This window comes from Balaenoptera acutorostrata, chromosome 18 (genome assembly GCF_949987535.1).
Source record: "Balaenoptera acutorostrata chromosome 18, mBalAcu1.1, whole genome shotgun sequence".
Lineage (NCBI taxonomy): Eukaryota > Metazoa > Chordata > Mammalia > Artiodactyla > Balaenopteridae > Balaenoptera > Balaenoptera acutorostrata.
This window is the reverse complement of record NC_080081.1, coordinates 61,107,499-61,123,574: the sequence shown is the minus strand read 5'-3', so window position 1 is coordinate 61,123,574 and position 16,076 is coordinate 61,107,499. Positions and strand designations below refer to the sequence as shown.

The 16,076-nt window shown below is 38.8% G+C and overlaps 1 long non-coding RNA gene across 1 annotated transcript in view; it reads left to right on the top strand.

The window, feature by feature from the left end:
* LOC130705643 (uncharacterized) overlaps positions 1 to 15,436 on the top strand; it is a 138,470-nt gene extending 123,034 nt beyond the window's left edge. Inside the window, exon 3 of the long non-coding RNA XR_009005987.1 lies at positions 15,261 to 15,436. This is a non-coding gene — a long non-coding RNA (uncharacterized LOC130705643). The remainder of the gene's footprint in view (positions 1 to 15,260) is intronic.
* Positions 15,437 to 16,076: the final 640 nt, after the last annotated feature.

Genomic DNA, 16,076 nt, shown 5'->3' with positions numbered 1-16,076 from the left:
ATTTAGGTAGTGCTAATTATTATCATATTGTTAAAAATATATATGATTATTAGATTGGCCAAAATCTGAAACACTGACAACACAAAACACTGATGGGGACGTGGAGCAACAGGAGCTCTCATTCATTGCTCGTGGGAATGCAAAGTGGTACAGCCATTGGAAGACAGTTTGGAAGTTTCTTGGCAAAACTAAGCGTACTCTTGCCATATGATCCACCAATGGCACTCCTTGCTATTTACCCAAATGAGTTGAAAATTTTTATCCACACAAAACCTGCACATGAATGTTTACAGCAGCTTTATTCATAATTGCCAAAAGTTGGAAGCAACAAGATGTCCTTCAGTAAGTGAATGGATGAAATAAACTGGAATACATCCAAACAACAGAATATTGTTCAGGACTAAAAAGAAATAAGCTAGCAAACCATGAAAAGACATGGAGGAAAATTAAATGCATATTAATAAGTGAAAGAAGCCTATCTGAAAATGCTACCTACTGTATGATTCCAACTCTATGACATTCTGGAAGAGGCAAAATGGTAAAGACAGTAAAAAGATCAGTGGTTGCCAGGGGTTGGGGGATGGAGGGATGAACAGCTGGAGCACAGAGGATTTTTAGGACAGTGAAGCTATTCTTTATGCTACTCTAATGGTGGTTACATATCATTATATATTTGGCAAAACAAACAGAATGTACAACACCAAGAATGGGCCCTAACGTAAACTGCGGACTTTGGGTGATTATGATATATCTTCATTGATTGTAACAAATGTACCACACTGGTGAGGGATGTTGTATGGGCACTGATCTCATTAAAAGTGCATGATTAAAGATATGTGTGAACAACATCATAAAAACTAGTAATACAGTCATTTTGCTTTAGGTTGGTACAGAAGAAATTGTTAATGTTTTATTTATTGCAAGAGAAGTTTAAAAAGAAAAGTGTGTTCAAGATGGCCTTATATACTGTGTGAGCATTTTGTAAAACATTGAAACCTATTTGAGATGGTAGTACATGAGAGCATTTCTTACGACTTATTCTATATCGTTTTCCTCATCCTAAAAAAGTTGAATAAATCTGTTTGGTTCAGTTTTCCTACAGTAAAAAAGATAAGCTGTGGGTGACAGTGGGGAAAAGAGGGTCTGTGGGAACTCTCTGTACTTTGCACTCAATTTTGTTGTGAACCTAAAACTGCTCTTGAGAAAAGTACATTGGACCCTAAACAACACAGGTTTGAACTGTGCAGGTCCATTTATACTGGGATTTTTTTCCATAAATATGTACTGCAGTCCTACACGATTCAGCTTTGGTTGAACCTGTGGAGGTTGGCAGTGGGCCAACTGTAAAGTCATATCTGAGATTATTCGACCGCTCAGAAGGTCCGCACCCCTAACCCCCATGTTGTTCAAGGGTCAACTGTATATATGTCTGTATATGTGTATGTGTATATATACATTATATATATATATACACACACACACACACACATATATATTAATACAAAAGAAACTCACACCTTTTACCAAAATTTAAGTAACTTGTGATTGGATAAACGTAGTAATGACACACACACACACACACACACACCCCCCAGTATGAGAATTCCTGCTGTTAATTTGACAGACAAGAGATTTTCTAACGGGTTCTAAATCATTTGTCACACTGAAAGATTCAGTCATCCAGGCTCTTCTAGAATTTACAAAAAAAACTATTTCCATAAAATTCTTTGCATTTAGCTGAGTTGGAAAGTCGATATGGCAGCCGCACCAGCTCCCTTTAACCTGGCCCTCCTACAGGCGCTGCACACACACCGGTGTCCTCACACAGCCCTGCCTCTCTCCTCTCATTAGGAAGACGAGGTCTGTAAACATTTTTCAGGAATTCAGTGAGCATTTGATGAATGATGAGAATATTTCAATATATTCATGTGTCTCTGGTAACTAATGCAAATAAAAGAAAAGCACCAAAGAACCTGTGCTTTTTATTGTGAACACAAATTATAGTAAACTCAGCTAAAAATTGTGGTCCAAGGAGAGCAATTTAGAAAAATCCCTCAGCCATATATTAAACAGATCAAGGTCCAAGTTGAAAATTTACATGCACTTTATAAAACCCACCAGCTCCTTGGAAAGAACCTGAATTTCCCACGTGTACACTATATAAATCTCACAAGCATTCGCAATCCATTTGTCGTCATTGAGCCTTCAACCACTTCATTTCCAAGGAATTGCTTGGCCATTTAAATATAACTCCCTTCCGGGGTGGTACAGTTTCTAAGTACAGTGTTTCACTTCCCAGAAGCTGGAGGCTTGAAAGAAAAATGTGGACAGTCGTGGGAGAGTATAGATAAATTGCAGTTAGGTATAAAATTTTCACGAAGTGCCCTGGGCATATGAATGACCGTACCTCAGAGCTATATGATGCAGGAAGGGCCATGGAGAGGTCATTAAGTCCATTCTCCTGCCTCCAAGTGGGACTGCACCATCCATTGGCCTGAGTCACACGGGGTCAAGGGTACAGGTAGGCTTTGAAGTGGGTCACGAAGGGAGAAGTTGGAGTGTTTGCAGGCAGGGTGCAGTCAGGACATTGAAACCACCTAGTTATTTTAACAGAGAGAATTTAATATAGACAATTGTTAACCGAGGTTTAAAGAACTTCAGAGACAAAGGGGAGACACTGAGGTCTCACAGAGGAAGTAAATGCGGGAAGCAGCTACCATCCCTGCTGGGAAACAAGGGAAGGGATTGCTAGAACTTAAAAGTTTGCAGGATGAGTCCTGTGGAACTGGGACCTGCACCTGGGAGGAGGGATGCTTCCTGCTGGAGCTGTCTTCTTGGAGAGGTATATTCAGGCTGTTCTTAGAGTGACCCGGAACTCTCAGCTGGAGGAGATTGCTAGTTCTGAAACCACCTGCTGTGTCCAGAGTGAAGAACCAGTTCTAGGGTGATGTTGACAGCAAGAGAAAGTAAAGCAGGAAGGAGTAAATTCCTTCTCCTTTCTTCCTTTTAGTCTCCTCCACGGAAGAACCACACCCAGACTCAACGTCCCAAAGCAGAGTAAGGGAGGTGGGTTTGTGCTGAGAGCCAATAGTCCAACAGCCGACATAACATCCAAAGTAAAAGGTGGTGAGCCTTTACAGCTGGCGTACACATTCAAACAGCTCTGCCAAAAGACAGACTGTCTGGGTACAAGGCAGCAGGACAGAAACCAGGAAATTGGTTGAGTCGAAGTATAAAGCTGGATTAGGGTGGTGGATGTTGGAAACATAGGGAACTGAAAACATTCTGTTGCCATATAAACATCATTGGTAAGATTCCTTTGTGAACCCTTTCAGTACCTTGAAAGGGCAGATAACCTTGGCAAAATCAATTTTGTGAGCTTGTCTCTTCCTTCTTCCAAAGTTGTCTGCACCTTAAGCTGAAAAAAGGAGCAGCTTTGTCTCCTATTAACACAAAGACCCTGCTAACACTTTGAAACGACTGCTTCAGGGTCTGCCGCGGTTCTCAGATGACTGCATCCTTTTTCCTCTCTCATGGATGGAGCAGTGATTTGACTCTTTCAGTTAATTATATTTGCAAGACCACTTTGGAGGCATTATGAGGAGGATTCTTGCTCTGGTTTTTCTAAACACAGAGCACTAGACTCAGCATGTCTAGGCATTGGAACAATGTGTCCTGTCCTCTATGACCTGGAGTTCCTTGCGTTTGTACCAGAAAATGAATCATGTATTCAAATGCCATCATTGCTCTGTTTTCCTTCTAGTCATACGCCCATTACTGCTTTAATCATAGCCTTCCTCCTGAGCTGCAGTGAAAGAGAAGTGAGTGAAGTATTCTACATCCTACTGTGACTGGAGTTTTATAGCTATGCTTAACTGTCAGACTTCCTTCCTTTGTGGAAAAAAGCGCCGTTTTCTTCCAATCAGTATCTATTCCATTTTCCCTGACCATGTGTACATGCGTGGGCACACGTGAGGCAAATACTCCTCTGTAAGAAGAGCAAGAGACCAGCAAAACTAGAATATTGTTGGAAAAATACCAAAGTGAAGATAGAAGAACATAATCAGGTGCATATGTTGTGAGCTGGTTATAAATATTAGAGGCAAAGAAAGTGGAAGTCATAACCTGCCTCATCTGTTCACGTCAAGTGGAATGAATCATAGCAACAACTGGGGTGGTGACTCAAGCAGTAATTTAAGAAGAATTTGGGGAAGGAGAAGATGAAAAGCTGGCAACTCTGTAAACCTTGAGAGTACCTGTTCATGCAAAACTAGTGCACCTTCATCAATCAACATCTAACAGTGAACTATCCCTAGGTGTCTCTGCCAGTCAATGTGGTGGAGACCTTCCTCCTCCTTCTGAAGACAGGTAAGAGAAATAGATCAATGGTGGGTCTCGTCAACCCACCACTTCCTAAAAGAGATGCTGAAATTTCTTGGTTAGGATTATAAACCCATAGACACAGCTAATTAAGGGGTAGTGTCACCCTGAAAAGACTGGTTACCCTTTAGTAATTCTAAAAGAAACAAAAACAGGAACCAAATTTAACCACAGCTGATAGTTTCTGGAAAGAATGTAGACAACCAAAAAAGAAAAATGTTTGTGAATCATTAAGTTCCCAAAACCCAAATCAAACTGACTACCCCAGGCTCGTTTGCCAAATAGGGGCCCATGGAGGGGTGCTTAGCCCTTCCAGGATCTAATATGACTGTGAAGCAGATCAGGACCAAAAAATGGAGGTGTACAGACTTTTGTCTCCTTGGTGAAACTTGGGAGGCTACATCTTGTGATGGGAGGAGGGAGGTACACAGAGGCCTCCTCCAAATGAGATCACTGCCTCTGGTTGTAAGTTTACTTCTAACTGAAGGTGTTTCACCTGGAAGAGCTTTAGGTGAAGGAAGAGCTCACTGGCTGGTCTCACAGGAAATGTAGACAATTCTTGGGGAGGGAGATAATTGTTTTATGAACTGGAGAGGTAACTGATGGCTAGAAGGTGTTTCATTTCTATTATCTGGGCCCTGAGGCCAGAAAGAGCATACTTGAGTCCTGATTCAATGATTTGCACTGCAAAGAAGTCCTATGCAAGGTTAGAATTTTAAAAAAGAATGGGAATACAGAGGACCAGGGTAAAGAGATCATAATAAGTCTGACCATGTTTATGGCCTGGTTATTCGAGGAATCAAAATATACCAAAAAGGAGAGGAAGAAATTCAGAAAACAGGGAGAAATTCTAAGAAAAGTGAGAAGACTAGGAAAGAAAAGAAAAGGGCATCGGAGATGAGAAATACTCCAAGAATAGTGGAAAATTAGTGTAAACTTTATTTTCAATCTCTATTGGTGCTCAAGGTAAATAAAGGACAGCTTGATCTCCTGAAAAGAATCACTGGTAGAGGGGAAGCAAAGAAGAAAAGTCAAAGAGCAGTTCTCCTAATGGGACCAGCTACCAAGCAAAAGGCTGTCACACTAAATAAGGCTGGGAAATTTATTTACCAGCCAAATACTATGCCAGCAGCAGAGAAAGAGCTGCTGAAATCAGCTAGACTGGGCTTACTACAGTTACTGGGCTTGAGGGTAAACTTTGAAAACCCTCCCAGGAGGCAGAGTAGATAGATAGGAGAGGGACCATCAGGGTCTCTGTCACCATCAACAGAGAGTGACTGTAATTCTCTTAAGGGAAGGACAATTGGGCAGTAAATCCTCTGTCAGTATGCCAGTTCTCTGTCCATATGTAGCTGGGTACAGACCACAGGTAAGAAGTTGGGCATGCCAAAGAGGGTGACTGTAATTGATTCAAAAATGGAATCTGTTCAATGGATAAAGAAGATGCGATACGCACACACACAAATTAAATACTACTCAGCAAAGCTTTCGACAAAATTCAACACCCATTTAAGATAAAAACCCTCCAGAAAGTAGGAATAGAGGGAACTTTCCTCAACATAATAAAGGCCATATATGACAAACCCACAGCCAACATCGTCCTCAATGGTGAAAAACTGAAACGATTTCCACTAAGATCAGGAACAAGACAAGGGTGCCCACTCTCACCACTGTTATTCAACATAGTTTTGGAAGTGTTAGCCACAGCAATCAGAGAAGAAAAAGAAATAAAAGGAATCCAAATTGGAAAAGAAGAAGTAAAGCTGTCACTGTTTGCAGATGACATGATACTACACATAGAGAATCCTAAAGAGGCCACCAGAAAACTACTAGAGCTAATCAATGAATTTGGTAAAGTAGCAGGATACAAAGTTAATGCACAGAAATCTCTAGCATTCCTATACACTAATGATGAAAAATCTGAAAGTGAAATTAAGAAAACACTCCCATTTACCATTGCAACGAAAAGAATAAAATATCTAGGAATAAATCTACCTAAGGAGACAAAAGGCCTATATTCAGAAAATTATAAGACACTGATGAAAGAAATTAAGGATGATACAAATAGATGGAGAGATATACCATGTTCTTGGATTGGAAGAATCAACATTGTGAAAATGACTCTACTATCCAAAGCAATCTACAGATTCAATGCAATCCCTATCAAACTACCAATGGCATTTTTCACAGAACTAGAACAAAAAATTTCACAATTTGTATGGAAACACAAAAGACCCCGAATAGCCAAAGCAATCTTGAGAGAGAAAAAAGGAGCTGGAGGAATCAGGCTCCTTGACCTCAGACTATACTACAAAGCTACAGCAATCAAGACAATATGGTACTGGCACAAAAACAGAAATATAGATCAATGGAACAGGATAGAAAGCCCAGAGATAAACCCATGCACATATGGTCACCTTATCTTTGATAAAGGAGGCAGGAATATACAGTGGAGAAAAGACAGCCTCTTCAATAAGTGGTGCTGGGAAAACTGGACAGGTACATGTAAAAGTATGAAATTAGAACACTCCCTCACACCATACACAAAAATAAACTCAAAATGGATTAAAGACCTAAATGTAAGGCCAGACACTATAAAACTCTTAGAGAAAAACATAGGCAGAACACTCTATGACATAAATCACAGCAAGATCCTTTTGACCCACCTCCTAGAGAAATGGAAATAAAAACAAAAATAAACAAATGGGACCTAATGAAACTTAAAAGCTTTTACACAGCAAAGGAAACCATAAAGAAGATGAAAAGACAACCCTCAGGATGGGAGAAAATATTTGCAAATGAAGCAACTGACAAAGGATTAATCTGCAAAATATACAGATAGCTCATGCAGCTCAATATCAATAAAAACAAACAACCCAATCCAAAAATGGGCAGAAGACCTAAATAGACATTTCTCCAAAGAAGATATACAGATTGCCAACAAACACATGAAAGAACGCTCAACATCATTAATCATTAGGGAAATGCAAATCAAAACTACAATGAGATATCATCTCACACCAATCAGAATGGCCATCACCAAAAAATCTACAAACAATAAATGCTGGAGAGGGTGTGGAGAAAAGGGAACCCTCTTGCACTGATGGTGGGAATGTAAATTGATACAACCACTGTGGAGAACAGTATGGAGGTTCCTTAAAAAACTAAAAATATAACTACCATACGACCCAGCAATCCCACTACTGGGCATATACCCTGAGAAAACCATAATTCAAAAAGAGTCATGTACCACAATGTTCATTGCAGCTCTATTTACAATAGCCAGGACATGGAAGCAACCTAAGTATCCATCAACAGATGAATGGATAAAGAAGATGTGGCACATATATACAATGGAATATTACTCAGTCATAAAAAGAAACGAAACTGAGTTATTTGTAGTGAGGTGAATGGACCTAGAGTCTGTCATACGGAGTGAAGTAAGTTAGAAAGAGAAAAACAAATCCTGTATGCTAACACATATATATGGAATCTAAAAGAAAGGAAAAAAAACAAATTCATGAAGAACCTAGGGGGAAGACGGGAGTAAAGACACAGACGTACTAGAGAATGGACTTGAGGATATGGGGAGGGGAAAGGGTAAGCTGTGACAAAGTGAGAGAGTGGCATGGACATATATACACTACCAAACGTAAAATAGATAGCTAGTGGGAAGCAGCCGCATAGCTCAGGGAGATCAGTTCGGTGCTTTGTGACCACCTAGAGGGGTGGGATAGGGAGGGTGGGAGGGAGATGCAAGAGGGAAGAGATATGGGAACATATGTATATGTGTAACTGATTCACTTTGTTATAAAGCAGAAACTAACAGACCATTGTAAAGCAATTATACTCCAATAAAGATGTTAAGAAAAATAAATAAATAAATAAATAAATAAATAAATACTACTCAGCAATCAAAAAGAATGAAATTTTGCCATTTGCAGCAAGATGGATGGACTTGGAGGCTATTATGCTAAGTGAAATAAGTCAGACAGAAAAAGACAAATACTGTATGATATCACATGTGTGGAATTTAAAAAATAAACTAGTGAATATAACAAAAATGAAACAGACTCACAGATACAGAGAACAAACTAGTGGTTACAAGTGGGGGAGGGAGGGGGGAGGGGCAAGATGGGGTAGGAAATTAAGAGGTACAAACGTCTATGTATAAAATAAATAAGCTACAAGGATATATCGTACAGCATGGGTAATACAGCCAATATTTTTAAATAACTATAAATGGAGTATAACCTTTAAAAACTGTGATTCACTGTATTGTACACCTGAAACTTATATAATATTATACATCAACTGTAACTCAATTTAAAAAGGAAGAGTTAATGCCTGGCACAGCCAGTTGTTAAATATTTTGACATAAGAAAAACAAAACTGGAATCTGTGACATCTGACCTCTCAGAGTACCTAAACCAGTGCCCTTACCCAAAGTTCCTATGTCTAAGATGAAGAAGTAGGGAGAGGGGAAAGGGGGTTAATGTCATGACCGTCCCTAAGGGTTAACTAAAAACGCCACACATGAATGAAGCAACTTGGTTCTCTGTCTCAACATCTATGCTCTTTGCAAGTTAAAGTTCTAATTCTGAATACCTTAAAACTACAAACATACTCTAATGAAGCATTTCACTTTCATATTATGCAAAAGACATGCCTTTTCCAGAATAAAATTAACTCCTTGGTTTATACGTGAGGATGAAGTTAATATTCTGTAATGAGGTGTGTGACTGCATTGCGTCAAAAAGTCAGTAATTAAATCTACGAAACTGGAAACAGAAAATTTCACGGTTAGCATGTGTGCACGTGTCTGCTTATATGTTGGCTGATTGCAGCATGGCTGAGTCCCTTGTGACAATTTCTTTGTGGACATGTGTATTCTGTCTCCCCTCTTGGGTCATGCTAGAGATAAAAATTCATCAGTAAAAATGTATAGCATCAGCACAATAGATATAATGAATATATCCTTTGGTTTGGGATTTACCAGAGAAATAAGTGGATTTTGGAAAATTAAAACTATTAGTATAAATTAACTCATATACTTAATCACTAAGTATTTCAGACTCAATGTCTTCTAAAATTTGAGGGAAGGTGGTAATGTGGGTTTTATTTTTATTTTTTAACATTTTAGCTATAATTTCCTTGATTTGAGGTGAGATTCCTTCTTAAATTCCTTGGATTGCAAGCAAAATTCTTCCCTGCTTTTTAAAGAAAGACCACTTTTTTTCCTGTCAAAAGCAGCCTTTAGTGTCTCGAAGTGTTGGTTGGAAATTAGACACAGATAAAGAGGAAAAAAACATGGTAATGGCAACATGCCAGCAGTTTGGAGTTGGAAGAAACTTTTTAAGCTTTTTAATAATTTTGGCCTAAAGCCACTACCTCCCAGGTTGCAGGTAATAACTCCACAGCCATTTTCTAGTGAAAGCACAGTATGAAGTGATTTTGAAAGGTTTATGGCATGCTTTTATTTTTAAATAAAAAGTAAAAGGTGATGAAGCATATGGTACAATATCTGGGGGATCTTACGTGATGTTTGCAGTTGAATCAGGAAGAAATTTGTCAGTAAGTTTGGCCTTTAATCTTTTGAGGTAAAGGTATGTTTTATCTCCTTCTTACAATGGAAGCTATCTTAAAATGTAAAATTGTGGGTGTGGGCAGGGTATATTATAATTCATACACCAAAATATGGATACTTGTATTCCAGCAAATGTAACCTCCTGTTTCCACATTTCTCTTTGTGCAAAACACTCTGGGCCAGCCCTCAAAATGTCTGAAAATGGTATGAATATTTTAATATATATATAACGTGGACACAGAAGTGTAACTGAAATGTACTATCTGTATATTTCATTTATGATTTGATTTTTGTGAGCTCAGACCACATTGTAAAAGCTCACAAAGAAACTATCAGATATAAACCTTCTGGGTGAGATTTTTCACAGTACTATAATCTTGTACACATCTTTAGTAATTTTTTTTTTTTTACTATTGATTCAGTTGTACCTTCTAAGAGAATATAAATATTGACATCAGATTAAAATTTGATCTGAAAACCCTCAGTATTCCAGAAACCTTTTCCACTAGTTTAACTGAAGCTTTTAAAATATCCAAAAATTACGGTTTAAGCTAGATCTGCTTTGCCTAATAAGTGTCATTGTTTCTCACCTTACTTTTGCATCCAGTTTCTGAAAAAAACACATTCCTTAATTCATGATTCTGTCCCTCAATAGCAGATTAGCAAGCTAATGTTCACTAAGGGTGAATTAGGCAAGTGGAAAACTGGTATTACCTGAAAGGTTTAAAGCAGGGATGAAGGAAAGGAAGGCTTTACATAGAGATGGGTTTTTAAATACTGTATTATTTTGAAAGCAAAGGAGGGAAGTTATCAACACTGAATCTTCTGGAGTAAAAGCAACATCAAAAAGCTCACGGACATCATGAATGGGATATAAAAGTAGATTCTATGTAAGGAATTCTGTTTGATAGGCTGAGGGCCAAATTCCCTACGGTACCCTGGGGGAAAAGTCAGGATTTCTTTCTTTTCCAGCAGCAGCAGGCATTTGCTCTGAGGTTACCAACATGGAAGATCATTTGAACTTCTCACATCTTGGAGCTAATTCCAGATGTATAGAGAAAAGTCAAGAGGAAAGAAAGATGTTACCAGAAGGAAAATAGAAATCACATCCCCCACTGTGTTCCTATGGACGCTTCATCTGCAGATTCAGTCCCACAGCCCAGAATGGATAAATAACACAACCTAACTGCTTCATTAGAGTATGTTTGGCTCATAGTAAAAACACTAAAGCATATGTTTAGTGATGACACTAAATAGCAAAAATATCAAAGATAGTAGGTGGAGATACATTTGTATGTAAATGAGTTTGGAAACATACTGAAAAATAATTAAAAGCAAAACAAACCAAGGCTCGAGTGAGTTGACCTGGACCTGAAGACTGGGCAGCCCTTGTCTCCAGACTCAGACAGGTTGGACATCTGCTCAGGGACCCACAGAGCTGAGTGCCCCTCACCTGAGAGTGACAATAAAACTCACTTCACTGTGTAAGGAAACCATCTTAACAAAAGTAGCATGCATTCCCCCGCTCTCCACTCCATCATATCACTGCTCATTGTTTCCGTACCTATTGCTAATGGAAATTGTCTTTATCTATCATTCATCTATCTATCTGTCTACCCATCTATCTATCACCTATTTATATGTTTCTGTCTCCTGCAACTAGAAGGCAGACTCCAAGGACCTCATCTCTCTGGTTCACTGCTGGGTTTTCAACACCCAGAACTATGAGTAGAACAGAGTAGGTGGAATATTTGCTAAATTTGTCCATGAGCACTCTGGATTCACACACACACACACACAAGGCACTCTGTACCACTATGGTAGAAATGAAGCCCATTAAAAAAAAACACCTGGTTTATATGTGAAAGTAAAAACAGAGAAATACACTCGTTTGGTGCGAGTGCGACAGAAAACATCCTGAAGGCTGTTTTGCCGCACAGGTGAAATGCAAGGTTTAAATGTCATGTATAATGTGAAAGGTGAGGTAGAGTGAAAGGAAGAATGAAATGGGAGGATTCAACTTTATCTAAATAAGAGCTTGATCAACCAGTATGTTGCTATAGTTCCAAGAGGGCAAGACCAACCAGTAACCATTTCCTGCCTCCCAGTGATATGCAACATGGTTGGTATTGGTGGGTTCACTTCAGTTACCTCTTTAAGCTACTGCAAGACATATATCAATATACAGTTGCTTCTTTGGGTAAAGAGCTCAGTTTTGATTAAAATGTCTACTGACACTTTTAAAGTGTACCCTAAACTTCAGTAATGCCTTTCTAGGCTTTTAAACATTTCTGCCTTGATGCTCCAATTTTATCTTGCTAATGGAATGTTTGGACAATAGATTAGACAAAGCAACTTCCTGCTCCAACAAACTGACATTCTGTGGATTCCCAGAAAAAGGAAACTAAACTCTGAAGTCTTACCCAGAATTTTCTTGCAGGTAAACCAATTAGACTCATTTTCATTCAACTGATGTCTCCTGGTGGATGATAAAATAAGGACATTAAAATCATTAGAAGGCTATTAAAATAATATTTTCCATGGCTGTAAAAGAAAACTGCCATGATGTAACATATAATATCATGATATGAGAATGTTATAGATGATGTTTTCTTTTTTACACTTTTTTATTTTTAAATTTTCCTAAGAACATATGTATTATTTTAGAAAGAAGACATAAGATTAAAATTTTTAGATGTATAAAGGTCTGGAGAAATATAAATTCCTGAATGGAAAATTTTAAGTTTTATAAATTAAAAGACAATTTTGGAATGGAGGTAAAAGTCAAAATTGCTCTGAGAATTTGCTCTTTGAAATAACTCCCCAACAGTCTGTTTCATTAAATTTTTTAGTCAATTAAATATCTTTTGCTCTCAATGTTGGTTGAAGTACTGTGAAGGCAAGAATGTATGATTCTTTATACAATTCTCATTAGTATTTTCTAATTTCAGCAAACTGTTTCTTTTGTTGTTCTTCGCCACTTACCATTTGCTGTTTTAGAAACTTATCAACTGCCTGCAAGTAAAATCTATTGCTTTCAATACAATGTTCTTCTTAAATGCTTTTAGTTTTAATTGAACTATTTTTCATGTTGAATTTGCTTAAGCCACATATTTTGTATTCAAGCAGATGTTTATGAAATAAATATTCATATTGAGTTTATGTGTCTCATAATTCCACGTATTAGAGATTGTTTCAGATGAATCTATGGACCTCATTTTCTTCTCACTTAAAAAAATGCACCTAGAATAATATTTAAATTACATTTACACATCTAATAAAGATATACAGTCATTTTAATAGCTCTGCACTGTCAATCATTGATAGGAAAATATAACCTGACACGCTCTGGATTTATCTCTAACGGGCAATGCCTTTGAAAGTGCTATAGCTCTTGGTTAACACAGCCTTTTTCTGGAATTCATCTACCATCAGCGTGCACTTTTGTTGTTGTTGTTTGTTTGTCTCTTTGAGAGACTTTCCTATCCCTTGTCAGGTAAAAACATAGTTCAAATATGTACTTCTTTTTCCTCTTAGCAGTCTGGTGGATCCCACCATTTGGAACTGATAGTTTTAAATCCAAGTTAATTATGATGATTTTCAAACTTGTGTTATGAGTATTATGTAAATTTACAAGATTAAAATTTAATATAGACCAAGGGACGTATTGCTTCTATGGGCTGGAATACAGCCTTCTCTAGGGTGGCGTTACATTCGTTTTTTTAAAGACTTTTTAAGAGTAGTTTTATATTAAATTGAGAGGAAGATATGAAGATGTTCCATATCCCCCCTGCTTCCACACGTGCATACCTTTTCTCATTATCAGCATCCCCCTGGAGTGGTACATTTGTTACAGTCGATGAACCTACACAGACACATCACAATCATCCAAAGTCCACAGTTTGCATTAGGGTTCACTCTTGGTGTTGTGCATTCTGTGGGTTTGGACAAATGTATAATGACACATATCCTTCATTAAAGTATCATACAGAGTATTTTTACTGCCTTAAAAATCCTATGTGCTCTGCTTACTTATCCCTTCCTTCCCCATAACCTTTGACAACCACTGATCTTTTCCCTGTCTTCATAATTTTACTTTTTTTAGAATGTCATAGTTGGAATCATACACTATGTAGCCTTTTCAGATTGCTTCCTTCTGTAATTTTTTTAATTAAAAATTAATACTGAAAAATGCTCACCAACATCTGAGCCTTCAGCAAATTGCAAGCTTTTTGCCATAGTAACATCAAAGACCACTGATCACCACAACAAATATCATCATAACTTGAAATACTGTGAGAATTACGAAAATGTGACACAGACATGAAGTTAGCAAATGCTGTTGGAAAATGGTGCCAATAGACTTGCTTGATGCGGGGTTGCCACAAATATTCAATGTAAAAAACACAGTGTCTGTGAAGCACCATAGAGCAAAGCACACACACACACACACACACACACACACACACACAAAGTATGCCTGTAATTAAAGCCCCTACCTGTTTTTTGGGGGGTTTGTGTCTTACACTTGTGTTCATATTTAAAACAAAATTCTTTCTCAACGTTTTTGTCAAACAGATCCCATTAGACCACCATGTTTGTTTTTCTCAAGTTTGTTTTCCCCCTCTGAGAAGATCTCTTCACAAGCATGGGCACCAAATAGCACTTCTTTTTGGTGAGTCTCTTAAAAATACATCATGAAGAATTTTCAAACGCATATTGTGAGTTGACCCCTCTTGGCATGAATGATGTCCCTCATCAGCATCAAAACATTATTGTCCTGTGTTTGGCTGGCTGAGGCCTTGACATTGATCAAACTCTACCACGGAATGTGCTTGCCCAACTTTGTTGCTCACTGAGCATGTTTTATTAATTATTATTTTACATCATCTCTCCTGGGTTTTCTTCTCCCTGTCAACAGGCTTTAGTCTTCACTAGTTCTTTAAAAGCGCTGTTATCAAGCCCACTTACAATGATGGTCCTTTGCCACACCTGGCCTTGATTCTCCACCGTGCTTTCAATAGACTCGACTGCAGTAAGCGTGCATCAGAATCACCCGGAGGGCTTGTAGGAACACAGGCTGCAGGGCGCTAGCCCCACAGTTTCTGGTTGGTAGGTTTGGGGCGGGGGCTGAGAATTTACATATCCTAACAGGTTCCCCGGTGATGCTGATTCCGCTGATCTGGGACCTCCCTGAGACGCAGGGCTCTACCAGTGTGCCTTGCGCCTCATACTGCTTGCCAGTTTTCACAGCTAGAGCCACTTAACTCACACGTGATTCTGCCCCACGCAGGTAACAAGGAATGCAGGCCTTTCATTGGTTCCCTACGACGTAACTTTACGGCGGATTTGACGTGAGTAGCAGAGCTGAGAGCCTCGGCTGAGTTTTCCAGCTCCGCACTTCATCCCTTCCTGGATGCCTTGCTGGACACGCTGTTTCCTCTGGGACTAGGACACTTTGATTTCCCTTGCTCAGTTCCTTCCGGAAGCTGAAGATGAGCAGGTAAGTTCACTTCCCACGTCTGGGAATCTACCTGGTTGCCTTCTGGACATTTGTAAACCTCTGCTCACCTCGGCGGTGTTGGTTTGCCTGCGCGGATTTCTTTCCATTTCTTGTTGTTAAGACTTTGAAGTTTGCCTTTTCTGTGACAGTGAGCCTAGTGTCCTGGGTCTGGCATTCCCAGGCCTGACTTCAAATATCCCAGGCTACCTTCTTCTCTGCTTTTCAAACATGGATTATTTATTCAGTTGAACAACATTGTTGCTATTTCTATGACTGCTGCCCTTTCTTTACCTCTCTTGATTTCTATATGTGTTTCCAGACCCCTCAACCCCCGGCTCCATCTCCCTCACGCTCTGAGACTCAGTGCTGGCTTGGTCTTTTTCCTCTAAGAATGATTGCTTTTCTGGTAAGATCATGCACTTTGGCTGGAAGGTTCTAATGCCACCTACATGCATGACTTAGATCCAAGTAATCAACCTATTTTTTCCTTTTAAAACACGTGTCAAGGGGGTCTGTGGGCTTTCTATGCAAAGTGTAGTCTGAGAATCGGTGGCTTTCATCAATTTAGGGATGTGTTAGAATGCAGCACCTCAGGCCACGTCTCAG